At 39.8% G+C, this 10554-nt stretch overlaps 1 pseudogene; it reads right to left on the bottom strand.

Moving 5' to 3' along the window:
* Positions 1 to 2840: 2840 nt before the first annotated feature.
* Positions 2841 to 3816, bottom strand: LOC103591998 (annotated as a pseudogene).
* Between the last annotated feature and the right edge of the window lie 6738 nt (positions 3817 to 10554).

Genomic DNA, 10554 nt, shown 5'->3' with positions numbered 1-10554 from the left:
GCGCGACACCGAGGGTTGCGATCACATTACCGATCAGTAAAAAAGACAAAAAGGGGGAAAAAAAAAAAGAATTGAAATAAAGAAAAAAAAGCAGAAGAAGATCCAATGATCAATATCTGAGCTCGTCATTTACTTATCTGTCTTATATCCTGATATCTGTATACCTATATCCTGCAACAGAACATTCTAGCATAGATAGCAAGAAGTTCTACACAATAAAAACGAAAGCTTCACCATGCTTAATAGTGAGACATTGGATGTGCTCCCCTTAAGATCAGGAATAAGACAAGTTTGTTGTCATCACTTTTATCCAATATTGTACTGTAGGTTCTAGCTAGAGTAATTAGGCAGGAAAAGGAAATACAAGGCAGCCAGATTGGAAAAGAAGAATTAAACTATCTCTATTTGCAGGAGACATGATATTGTATATAGAAAATCCTAAGGAATCCAGTAAAAAAAAAAAAAAAAAAAAAAAAAAAAAAAAAAAAAAAAAAAAAATTAGGACTAATAAATGAGTTCAGCAAGATTGCAGGATACAATATTAACAACAAAACCAATTTCATTTCTATACACCAGCAAGGTACAATTCAAAAAAGAATTTGAGAAAAAAATTCCATTTACATTAGCATCAAAATGAATAAAATACTTAGGAATAATGTAACAAAGAATAAAACTTCTGCTTTGAAAACTACAAAACAATGTAGAAAGAAATTAAAGAGTTAAGTGAATGGAAAGACATCCCATTCGTGGGTAAAAATTTTTAAAAATTGAAGGAAATATTGATAATATAATAGAAAGATAAAATGGCAATACTCCCCAAACTGATCTACAGATTCAACATAAGCCATACCAAAATCCCATCTGGCTTTCTTGCAGAAATGGTCAACATGATCCCAGGATTTATATGAAAATTCAAAGGACCTAGAACAGCCAAAACAATCTTCAGAAAGAAGAACAAAACTACTCACAATTTCCCAATCTCAAAACTTACCACAAAGCTACAATAATTAAGTCAGTGTGGTACCAGCATAAGAACAGACATACAGATCTGTGGAATAGAATTGAGAGCTCAGGGCTGGCCAGTTAGCTCAGCTGGTAGTAGAGCACAGCCTTGTAACACCAAAGTCACAGGTTCAGATTCGCATACCAGTTCAGAAATAAACCCTTATATTTATGTTCCATTGATTTTTGACAAGGATGCCAAGACAATTCAGTGCAGGAAAGAGTAGCCTTTCAACAAACAATGTTGGGAAACCCGGATTGCAAGAGAATAAAGCTGGATTCCTTCCTTACACCACATGCAAAAAATTAACCCAAAATTAATCATAGATCTAAATGTTACAGTTAACATTGGAAATATAATTTATAAAAATTATAAAATTATAATTATAAAATTCTTAGAAGAAAACATAGGAGTAAATTTTTGTGACCTTGGGTTAGGCAATAGTTTTTTAGATATGATACCAAAAGCAAAAGTGACAGAAGGAAAATAGATAAATTGGATTTTATTAAAATTTAAAACTTTTGTGCTTTAAAAGACATCATCAAGAAAGTGAAAAGACAACCCACAGAATGAGAGAAAATATTTTCAAATTTTTGCAAGTCATATGTCTGTTAAAGGAATCAGACAATACATTCAGCAATAAAAAGACAAATAACCCAACTGGAAATGAGCAAGAAGTCGTTTCTCTAAGAAGACACACAAATGTCCAATACATAGATGAAAAGATACTCAGCTTTCCTCGTCATTAGGGAATTGCAAATCAAAACCACAATTTGATGTCGCTTCACACCCACTAGGATGACTACAATAAAAAAAAATTCTCAATAACAAATGTTGACAAGGATGTGGAATAATTGAAACTCATTCATTGCTTGTGAGAATGTAAAATTGTCTAGGCACTTTGGAAAACAGTTTGGCAGTTCCTTAAAGTGTTAAACACAGAATTACCCTGTGACCCAGCAATTCTATTCCTACGTATAAATTAAAGAGATATGAAAATATCTGTCCACCCAAGCACTTACACAGAATTATCCATACCAGCATTATTCAATAATAGCCAAAAAGTGGAAACAACCCAAATGTCCACAAATGATGAAAGGATAAACAAAATGTGATATATCCACACAACGGAACACTACTCAGCAACAGAAAGAGATGAAGTACTAATGCATGCCACATGAATTAACCTTGAAAACATTATGCTAAGAAAAACTAGCCAGTCGCAAAGATCATATATTATGTGATTCCATTTATATGAGATGTGCTGAATAGCCAAATCTGTAGAGACAGAAAGTAGATTAGTGGTTGCCAGGAACTTGAAGGAGGAGAGAATGGGAACAACTGCTAATGGGCACAGAGTTTCTTTTTGGGGTGATGAAAATGTATCAAAATTAGGTAGCAGTGAAGGTTGCATAATTTTGTGAATATACTAAAAACTATTGAATTGTATATGTTAAATGACTAAATTGTATGGTGTACGAATTATATCTCAATAAAGCTGCTAAAAAAACTTGCATAAAAACTCTATTTGTTTTGATTTTGTTTTTGACATCATGGTATGCCTCCCTATGCTGAAGTCACTATTGGAGAAGAAGAGAGAGCTAATTCAGAACTTTTTTTTTTTTTTTTTGCATACAAGAGACTTTATTGATGGTACATGACAAGGCAGGGCTCCCTAGACCCCTCCGCTTCTTCAAGGGGTCTGGGATGGAAACTGTGCTAAGGAGAAGTCATTCTCAGTGCGGTGGGGGACTGAGTTGGGGCAGGGACTCCCCAGCAGCTCAGGGCCTCTCTCTTCCTCTCGTGCCCTCACTGGGGCTAGTGGTCCTGGGGGCTCTTACTCCTTGGAAGCCATGTGGACCCTAAGGTCCACCACCCTGTCACTATAGCCATATTCATTGTCATACCAGGAAAAGAGCTTGACAAAGTGGTCATTGAGGGCAATGCCAGCTGCAGCATCAGAGGAAGAGTGCATGGTCACTGGAGACAACCTGGTCCTCAGAGTAGCCCAGGATGCCCTTTAGGGGGCCCTCCAATGCCTTCTTCACTACCTTCTTGATGTCTTCATATTTGGCAGCTGTTTCCAGATGGCAGGTCAGATCCATAACCAACACATTGACAGTGGGGACATGGAAGGCCGTGCCAGTGAGTGAGTTTCCCATTTAGCTGAGGAATGACCCACAGCTTTGGCAGCATCAGTAGATGCAGGGATGATGTTCTGGAGAGCCCCATGGCCATCGTGCCACAGTTTCCCAGAGGGGCTATTCACGGTCTTCTGGGTGGCAGTGACTGTGTGGACTGTGGTCATGTGTCCATCCACAATGCCAAAGTTGTCATGGGTGACCTTTGCCCAGGAGGCTAAGCAGTTGGTGGTGCAGGAGGCATTGCTGATGATTGTGTGGTTATTTTCATAGGTCTCATGGCTCATGCCCATCATGAACATGTGGGCATCAGCAGAAGGCACAGACCTTATCACCTTTGGCTCCACCCTTCAAGTGAGCCCCACCCTTCTCCAAGGCAGTGAAGACACAGTGGACTTCACAACATACTCAGCACAAGCATCACCCCATTTGATGTTGGTGGGATCCTGCTCCTGGAAGATGGTGATGGCCTTCCCACGGATGACAAGCTTCCCTTTTCTCTACCTTGACTGTGCCATGAAACTTGCCGTGGGTGGAATCATACTGGAACATGCAGACCATGTAGTTGAGGTCAATGAAGGGGTCATTGATGGCGACAATATCTACTTTGCTGGAGTTAAAAGCAGCCCTGGTGACCAGGCATTCAATACGGCCAAATCAACTTACTGTGACCTTCACTGTCATGTCTCAAGGACGTGGCTGGCAACACGTGAGAGGATGCGGCTGTCTGTGGAACAGAGAGGAGCAGAGAGCCAGCACTTTTGAAGAAGAACGCCAAATACTTTGTTTTAAATGATCAATCTCTTGGGGGTGACATGACACCCAAAATAAATATGGAAATAAACATTTTTCTCCTTCTGTTGCACAGCAGGAACACATTGACTATTGAGGAAAAGAAAAGAAAATTCCAATCATGTTTGGCTAAAATATACAGTGATATTTAACAGCACCAGGAAAAATTTCAGAGCACTGGATCAGGACAGATAGTGAAAGGCCCTTCAAAGTAGCTTTCTAAATTTGAGATTAATACTAGTCACTTCCAGGAGAGTGAGGACATAATGCAACAGAAGGGAAAGAAGAAGAGGGGCTGTGTGACATGTGACTTTGGGAAGGAATTATCCTCTGGTTGGGGATATACAGTAGTGGGAACCCGGGATCAGACTTCTGCACCATCCACTTAGCTGCAGCACACCTCGGAAGACTGGATCCGTTATCCATGGCAGACTTTGACCATCTTCACCAAGATAACAGAAGAATCCTTTGTTTCATTTCTTGGCTCAAGAAAAGCAATCTGTTGTGCCTCGTATTGCATATGAAATTGCTCAAGTCCAAATAATTTTCAGTGTCATTCATTGACGTGAGCCATTTTCACTGGTTAATGTCCATCAAATATCTATATGGAGTGCCATGTTTATAAGGTTAATGTTGAGAGTAATTATACAACACATTTTATAATTAACATACTGACCTGAATGGAAACATTCTTCTTCTAGTGGTGAAATGTTTGTCCAAGTTGGTCTAAATTAAATAAATAGGCACTTCAGGAGACAGAACTATGTATTTTATTTTTATTTTTTTTTATGTTCTGCTAACCCCATGGAACCTAGAATAAGGTCAATCAATCCATATGTTCTTACGAAGCTGGAAAGAAATGGTACCAAATGGAGCAGAACAATAGACCTCCAAAAACATAGAAATGAAATGATAGAAGACACATCTAAGAGACATACCAACCATGCTTGTCGGATGCCATGTTCTCTGGCAGCCTAAAGCCCTTTGCTTAGGAGACAAGCATTTGCTTATGGAAGTTAAAGATGGTACATGGGTGACATTATTTGTGGAATAAAGAAGTTCCAAATGATATGACTCAGTATTGTTTTATAAAATCATTTGTCATGTTTGTTTTTCTCAGCATGAAGAATTTCTAATTTTAATTTTTGGCATCTTGTTATCTGCCTGAGAAGTCCTGGGGCTAATCACAAATTCAGACAAAGCTGAATTATTCAGCCTGTCTACTTTTGTGGTTTTGTGACCCTAGCAGGTTGCCTGGAGTGATTCAGAAGTATCCCAGAATATCCCAATAGAAACAAGTAAAATAAATGAAATGAAAATGTTACTTTCTCTATAATTTAAAAACTATCAAATAATCAAAAAATGTCCCCATTTCCCATTTACTTTTAAAATCTGAGTTTAGCCTCACTGTATATATAACTAATACCAAAATACATGACAACTGTCTGATTAGGTAGATTATCACCTGGACAACCAAGTCAGATAATTCAAGGCAAAGCAAAACAGAAAATAAGAGTCTTTCTGGGGAACAACCAAGCTTGAATGGGCCCTGGATGTATGGCATAGTCAATTCTCTATATGTGTAATCTCCTGGAGATTTCAGTCACCCAGAAAGGCTCACATGCTCAGGACTGCAGTGGTGCAAGTTTCTCTCCTGTGCCTCTGCAGTCTGTTCCTTCCCTTGCACCCTGACCCACAGGCACATGTGGGGAGATAGAGGAGGAGAAAACATAAAAATAAAATCATGCCTGTTCTGCTCCCAAAACAATGCCAAGATGACACCAACAGAGAATGACACATGGAAGAAGTTTGGGCCTAAGATTTAATTTGGCTGGGTTAACTGGCTGGTAAAGATGGGCAGTTCGTCATTTCAAATTTCATTCAAAACAAATCAAGAATTGCCATTTGGTGTTGATTTAATTCACTCTTCACTGCATTCACAAACACTGGGAGAACTATTTGAGGCACAATCCCTGTTCTCATCTTCCAGTTTGTTTCCATGTGTAGGGTGAGGGCGGGAATGGAATAAACAATTTCAACACCCTGAGATAGGTGCTAAGGTAATAGGACACTACACTGGAGATTCTAAGAAATCAGATGCTTTTAACTCGTCTTTGAGCTTCACACCTGTCTATGGAAGGAGTACCTGATTTGGCTGGAGCAAAGAAGAGTGTTTCATTTCTGGCACATTAAGGAGTGGCAGATGGGACGAATGGTCTGCCAACTTTGCTTAGAATGTCTTTGGTGCACTACAAAAGAAAAACACACACTGGGCCTCTAATTTGTCAAACATTTTCCAAGAGTTGTTTGGTGGCAAGAATACATATTGCCAGAGAAGGAGGATCCAATGCACCATACACCAGCCTCCAGAGATTCAATTTTTCATTCCCGTAAATAACACCCACAAAGGTGAAAAATGTTCACATTTATTCCTTAACTCTTATTGCTATCAAATGCTGAAAGTGAATGTCTCAGATCCAGTAATTGCAGGAAAGTGGTAAAGCCAACTCTGAGGCAGGGCACTCAAGTCCTGAGGTCAGGCAAGGAGACCCTGGGAAGCTCCAAGGAACGCAGAGATGGGGAGCAAATACCTGTGCTTCTGGGGTGCAGGTCCACATGCACCTGCAGGGGGCCCCAGGAGCCTTCTATCCATTGCCCTCAGTATTCACCAGAGTTAAGCAGAGAGGGAAGCTTCCCAGATGGTGGCAGGGCTTTTCCAGGATCAGCCGTCTTGGCCTCCCAGTGAAGAGAGATGGTCCACTTTACGAGGTACGATTCATTCTATTCTTCAGGCTTTTTAAAAATCTGTTGGCATCGTACTATGGAAGTTATGGAAGATCTCAACAGTGCAAGAGAAAGGATGAAGGGTCCATGGGACTTCCCTGAACATTTCTTTGCAACTTCCTCTGAATCTATAATTATTTCAAGATTAAAAGTTGGTGCATTAGGCATAAAGTAAAATAATAATAATAATAATAATAATAATAATAATAATAATAATAATAATAATAATAATAATAATAATAATAATAATAATTAATAAAAGCATCTCCCGTTATTTTAAAATATAAGTCCTGAATGCATATTTGTCTGTGGTATGTTTTACCATTGACAATGTTTTGATACAACTCTCTATCATATAATATCCCTGCCTCATTCATACATTTGCTTACTTACAGAATTCCTTCATTCACTGAATATTAACTGAGCAGCTATCACATGCCAGGGCATTGCTGTAGGTGGTAGGCATAGAATGCTAAGTGAAAAAACAAGATTTTATCCTCATGGTTCTTATAGTTTAATAGGGAAGATAACCATTTTTTAAAATCTCAAAATAATTATCATTGTGATAAATACTTTGAAGGAGAGGTATGTGGAAGAATAATAAGATCTTCCTCTGGAATTCTTTATAAGGACTAAGGAAGATAGCATATGTGAAAGGCTTTTAAACCCATTAAGTTCTTTGCAAATGTTGGCAGTCATTAACATTTGGAGCAAACATAAATGTCAGTTTTCTTTTAAATTCAGTCCTTCGAAAAGTGTCCCATCACTAGCAGTTTTCAGTGGTCTTATTTCTCTCTTTGGCCAGATATCCTTCCCCTCCCCGCTGCCCTGGGAAACTTAGATGCCACCTGATCACACGCCCAGGCACATACATGCAGCTCCCATCTACACAGCCCAAAATACACGCTACACAGAAGTACAGGCTGGCACAGACCCCTGAAAAGTTGGCCTTGGATGCTCTGAGCAGCTAGCGTCCCTTCCAGATTGTTTCAGGACAGTCGGGAGCCTGCTTCTTTGGAGGGCCTGCTAACATGGCACTGGGGAGGATCCAAGTGCTTTTGGAGAATTACCAAATTCAATTTTCAAAGAGCGGCACATCTGCGGACATCAGCGTCTATCCCAAAGGTGAAACTTGACTGACTCCCTGTCCCAAAAATCCTCTGGGGTCTTCAGTGTGGCCAGAGTCATTCACATTTCAAGGACAGTGGTGGTTCTTGACACCTAAGCTGAGAGGCACGGGGCGAACATGCATGTTTTCATGCACAGGACCCAGATTTTGAGTAATGAGGGGAGGGGAATGTCAGTGGAGAAAGACACCTCGCAGGGACTCTTGGAGCCATGCCAGCAGACAAGAGCCACAAGAGTGAAGAATCTTGGAGCTGAGCAAAATATTTGGGAGATGCAATCAACTCACCTTGTGAACAACTTTATTTTGGCAGTGGGGGGAGTTGAAGATGAATCTGAAGTTCATGCCATAGGTGGAAATGAGAGAACAGGAGGGAAATAGAAGATGGGGGTGAAGGGGATGATGCATTTGGTTCTACTGAGCTTGCAGTGTTGCACACTATCTGGTAGAAGTGTCCAGAAGATAGCTTGCAATTCATGCCTGGCACCTCCAGAAGGGGCTGAGATGAGAGGCCATCTGAACACAAGAGACTGTTGAAGTGACGGGAGCAGTCAAGCCAGTTGGTGCCAATAAGATCCCAATTCTAATGCTCCTCCCAAGCCCACCTTTTGTGCTGCAGACTGAACTGTCACCACACTTGTGCTTTCTGCATCTCCATGGGGATTCTGCACACTGCTGGCTTCCACGGGATCCATTTCCCTGAGCGTCTGATGTGGAAACAGACACAAGCTGCCATGGCTGACTTTGCACAAGGTGCTGAACTCCCCTGGGCCCAGTACTTCATCTGGAAATGATAATAGCAGCTCCTGCCTCATAGTGTTGTTGGGAGCATTCTAACTTTTAACACAGTACCTGTTAGTTCTCAACACGGCAGCCAGTATTAATAGCTGGAAAAGAGTGAGAGATGGAACATGCATGAAGAAAATGTGACCGGCTGTTTTCATACCAATTCCACATAAAAGTAACAGTTTGGTTTAGACTGGAACTGTCGACCAATAAGATTCATGACACCCCAGATCTAAAAACACAAGTAGGGCATTTGTGTATATCCATATATGTATGTAAGCATACAAGTGTGTGAACGTACACACACGTATTGTATGTATACATATGCCTCGGTTCTTCAGAAAACACCACTCTAGCTCTTTTTCTTTAGAGCACTTCTTGTAATTACAAGGTTGCATTTTTTTGTGTGATTATTTGAGGTCTATCTTTCCACCATATTGTAAGCACCATGAGAGCATGGGACACGCACATACTTACGCAGCACCAGGAACCCATTGCTCAGCACATAGCAGGAGTTCAAAGACAATTTGATGGATAAATTGATGATGGATGGATGGATGGATGGAGAGAGAGGGTAGTAATGAGTAGAGAATCTGACCATTAGCTACAAAGAAAGCATTCTCCAGACAAATATTATTTCGTTATTAAATAACTTGAGAGGAAACTGTATTTGTTTGCTTACTTAATTCTCTAATAGACTTTTAGATCAAGTTTTGTTCTCAAATTTTGAAGAATAAAATGAGTCATGAATAAGTCAGAGTGGATTTCTGGGTCATGAATATGTGCTGTAAAATCTAAAAAAATGAAAATAAAAATTTCCCTAGCCCTGCTCCTTTCCAATTCTCTGTGTGAGCCAACTCCTTGAAAGGAGGTGTTAAACTCAACTGGCAAATATTTACTTTGCATGATTATGTGTACAGCATCACACCAGCACCATGTGAAAACAGCAAGACAGGTGCCCCCAAAGGAACTATAATGTTCTTGGAGATACAGACATATTTTGAAAATTAGCATTTGCAATAACTGACATCCATTAACTTCTATGTTTCAAACACCGTCCTAAGCACTTTTCAAGGCAGATCTCTTTTAAACCTCAAAACAACTCATTGAAGTAGGCATAAATTATCAGTATTTTATATTGAAGAAGTTGGGGCACAGACAGACTGAGTTATTCATCCAAGATCACACAGCCACTGATCTCTTCTTTCAGCAGTGCAGCCCAAGGTGAGAGCTGCAGGTGTATTCAAGGATTAAGTATACAGAATTTGGCTCCTTTTTTTCCTATTTTTTTCTAGAATTTAAAATAATCTCCTATTTGCTGTTAGAAATAGCACAACCTCTTCTTGGAGACTCTAAAAGTAAGTCATTTCAGAGAATTTAAATGCAGAATGGAACACTGGCCCAAGAACATTACCTTTTCATTATTTCTGATTATATAAATAATGATCAGATGCCGATTGATCCCTAATAACGTATATGGGTTTCATTTTCCAGCAATTGGAGTGACCATATCCCAATGTGTCATTTTAAAACTCAAATAAAGAATGACATAATTGACAACACAGAATTAAGATGCCTCATTATCGACTATGGTGTAGACATCACCAAAATCAGCCTGAAAATCTCCAAGGAGTTCTTCAGCCATTCACAGTTACTTGGAGTTTCTCTGTACCTGTTTATTAACTGGGATTCAAAACAAGGGAATAGTTAATTGCAACTTATTGTGAAATATCTGTGTGCTGCCCCATCTTTTTCAACTTTCTTGAATTTCTACTATTTCCACCTCTAGAATCAACAAATATAAAACTTACAGCTCTACCAAACCACTCTAACATATTTTGTTCTTCAAGAGAAAGTCATGGGCCGGCCCGGTGGCGCACTGGATAAGTGCGCCGCTTGGGAGTGCGGCGGCGCTCCCGCCG

Source organism: Galeopterus variegatus, unplaced genomic scaffold (assembly GCF_000696425.1).
Source record: "Galeopterus variegatus unplaced genomic scaffold, G_variegatus-3.0.2 Scaffold1066, whole genome shotgun sequence".
Taxonomy (NCBI): Eukaryota; Metazoa; Chordata; class Mammalia; order Dermoptera; family Cynocephalidae; genus Galeopterus; species Galeopterus variegatus.
The sequence above is the reverse complement of the archived record's forward strand: the minus strand, read 5'-3'. Positions and strand labels throughout refer to the sequence as shown.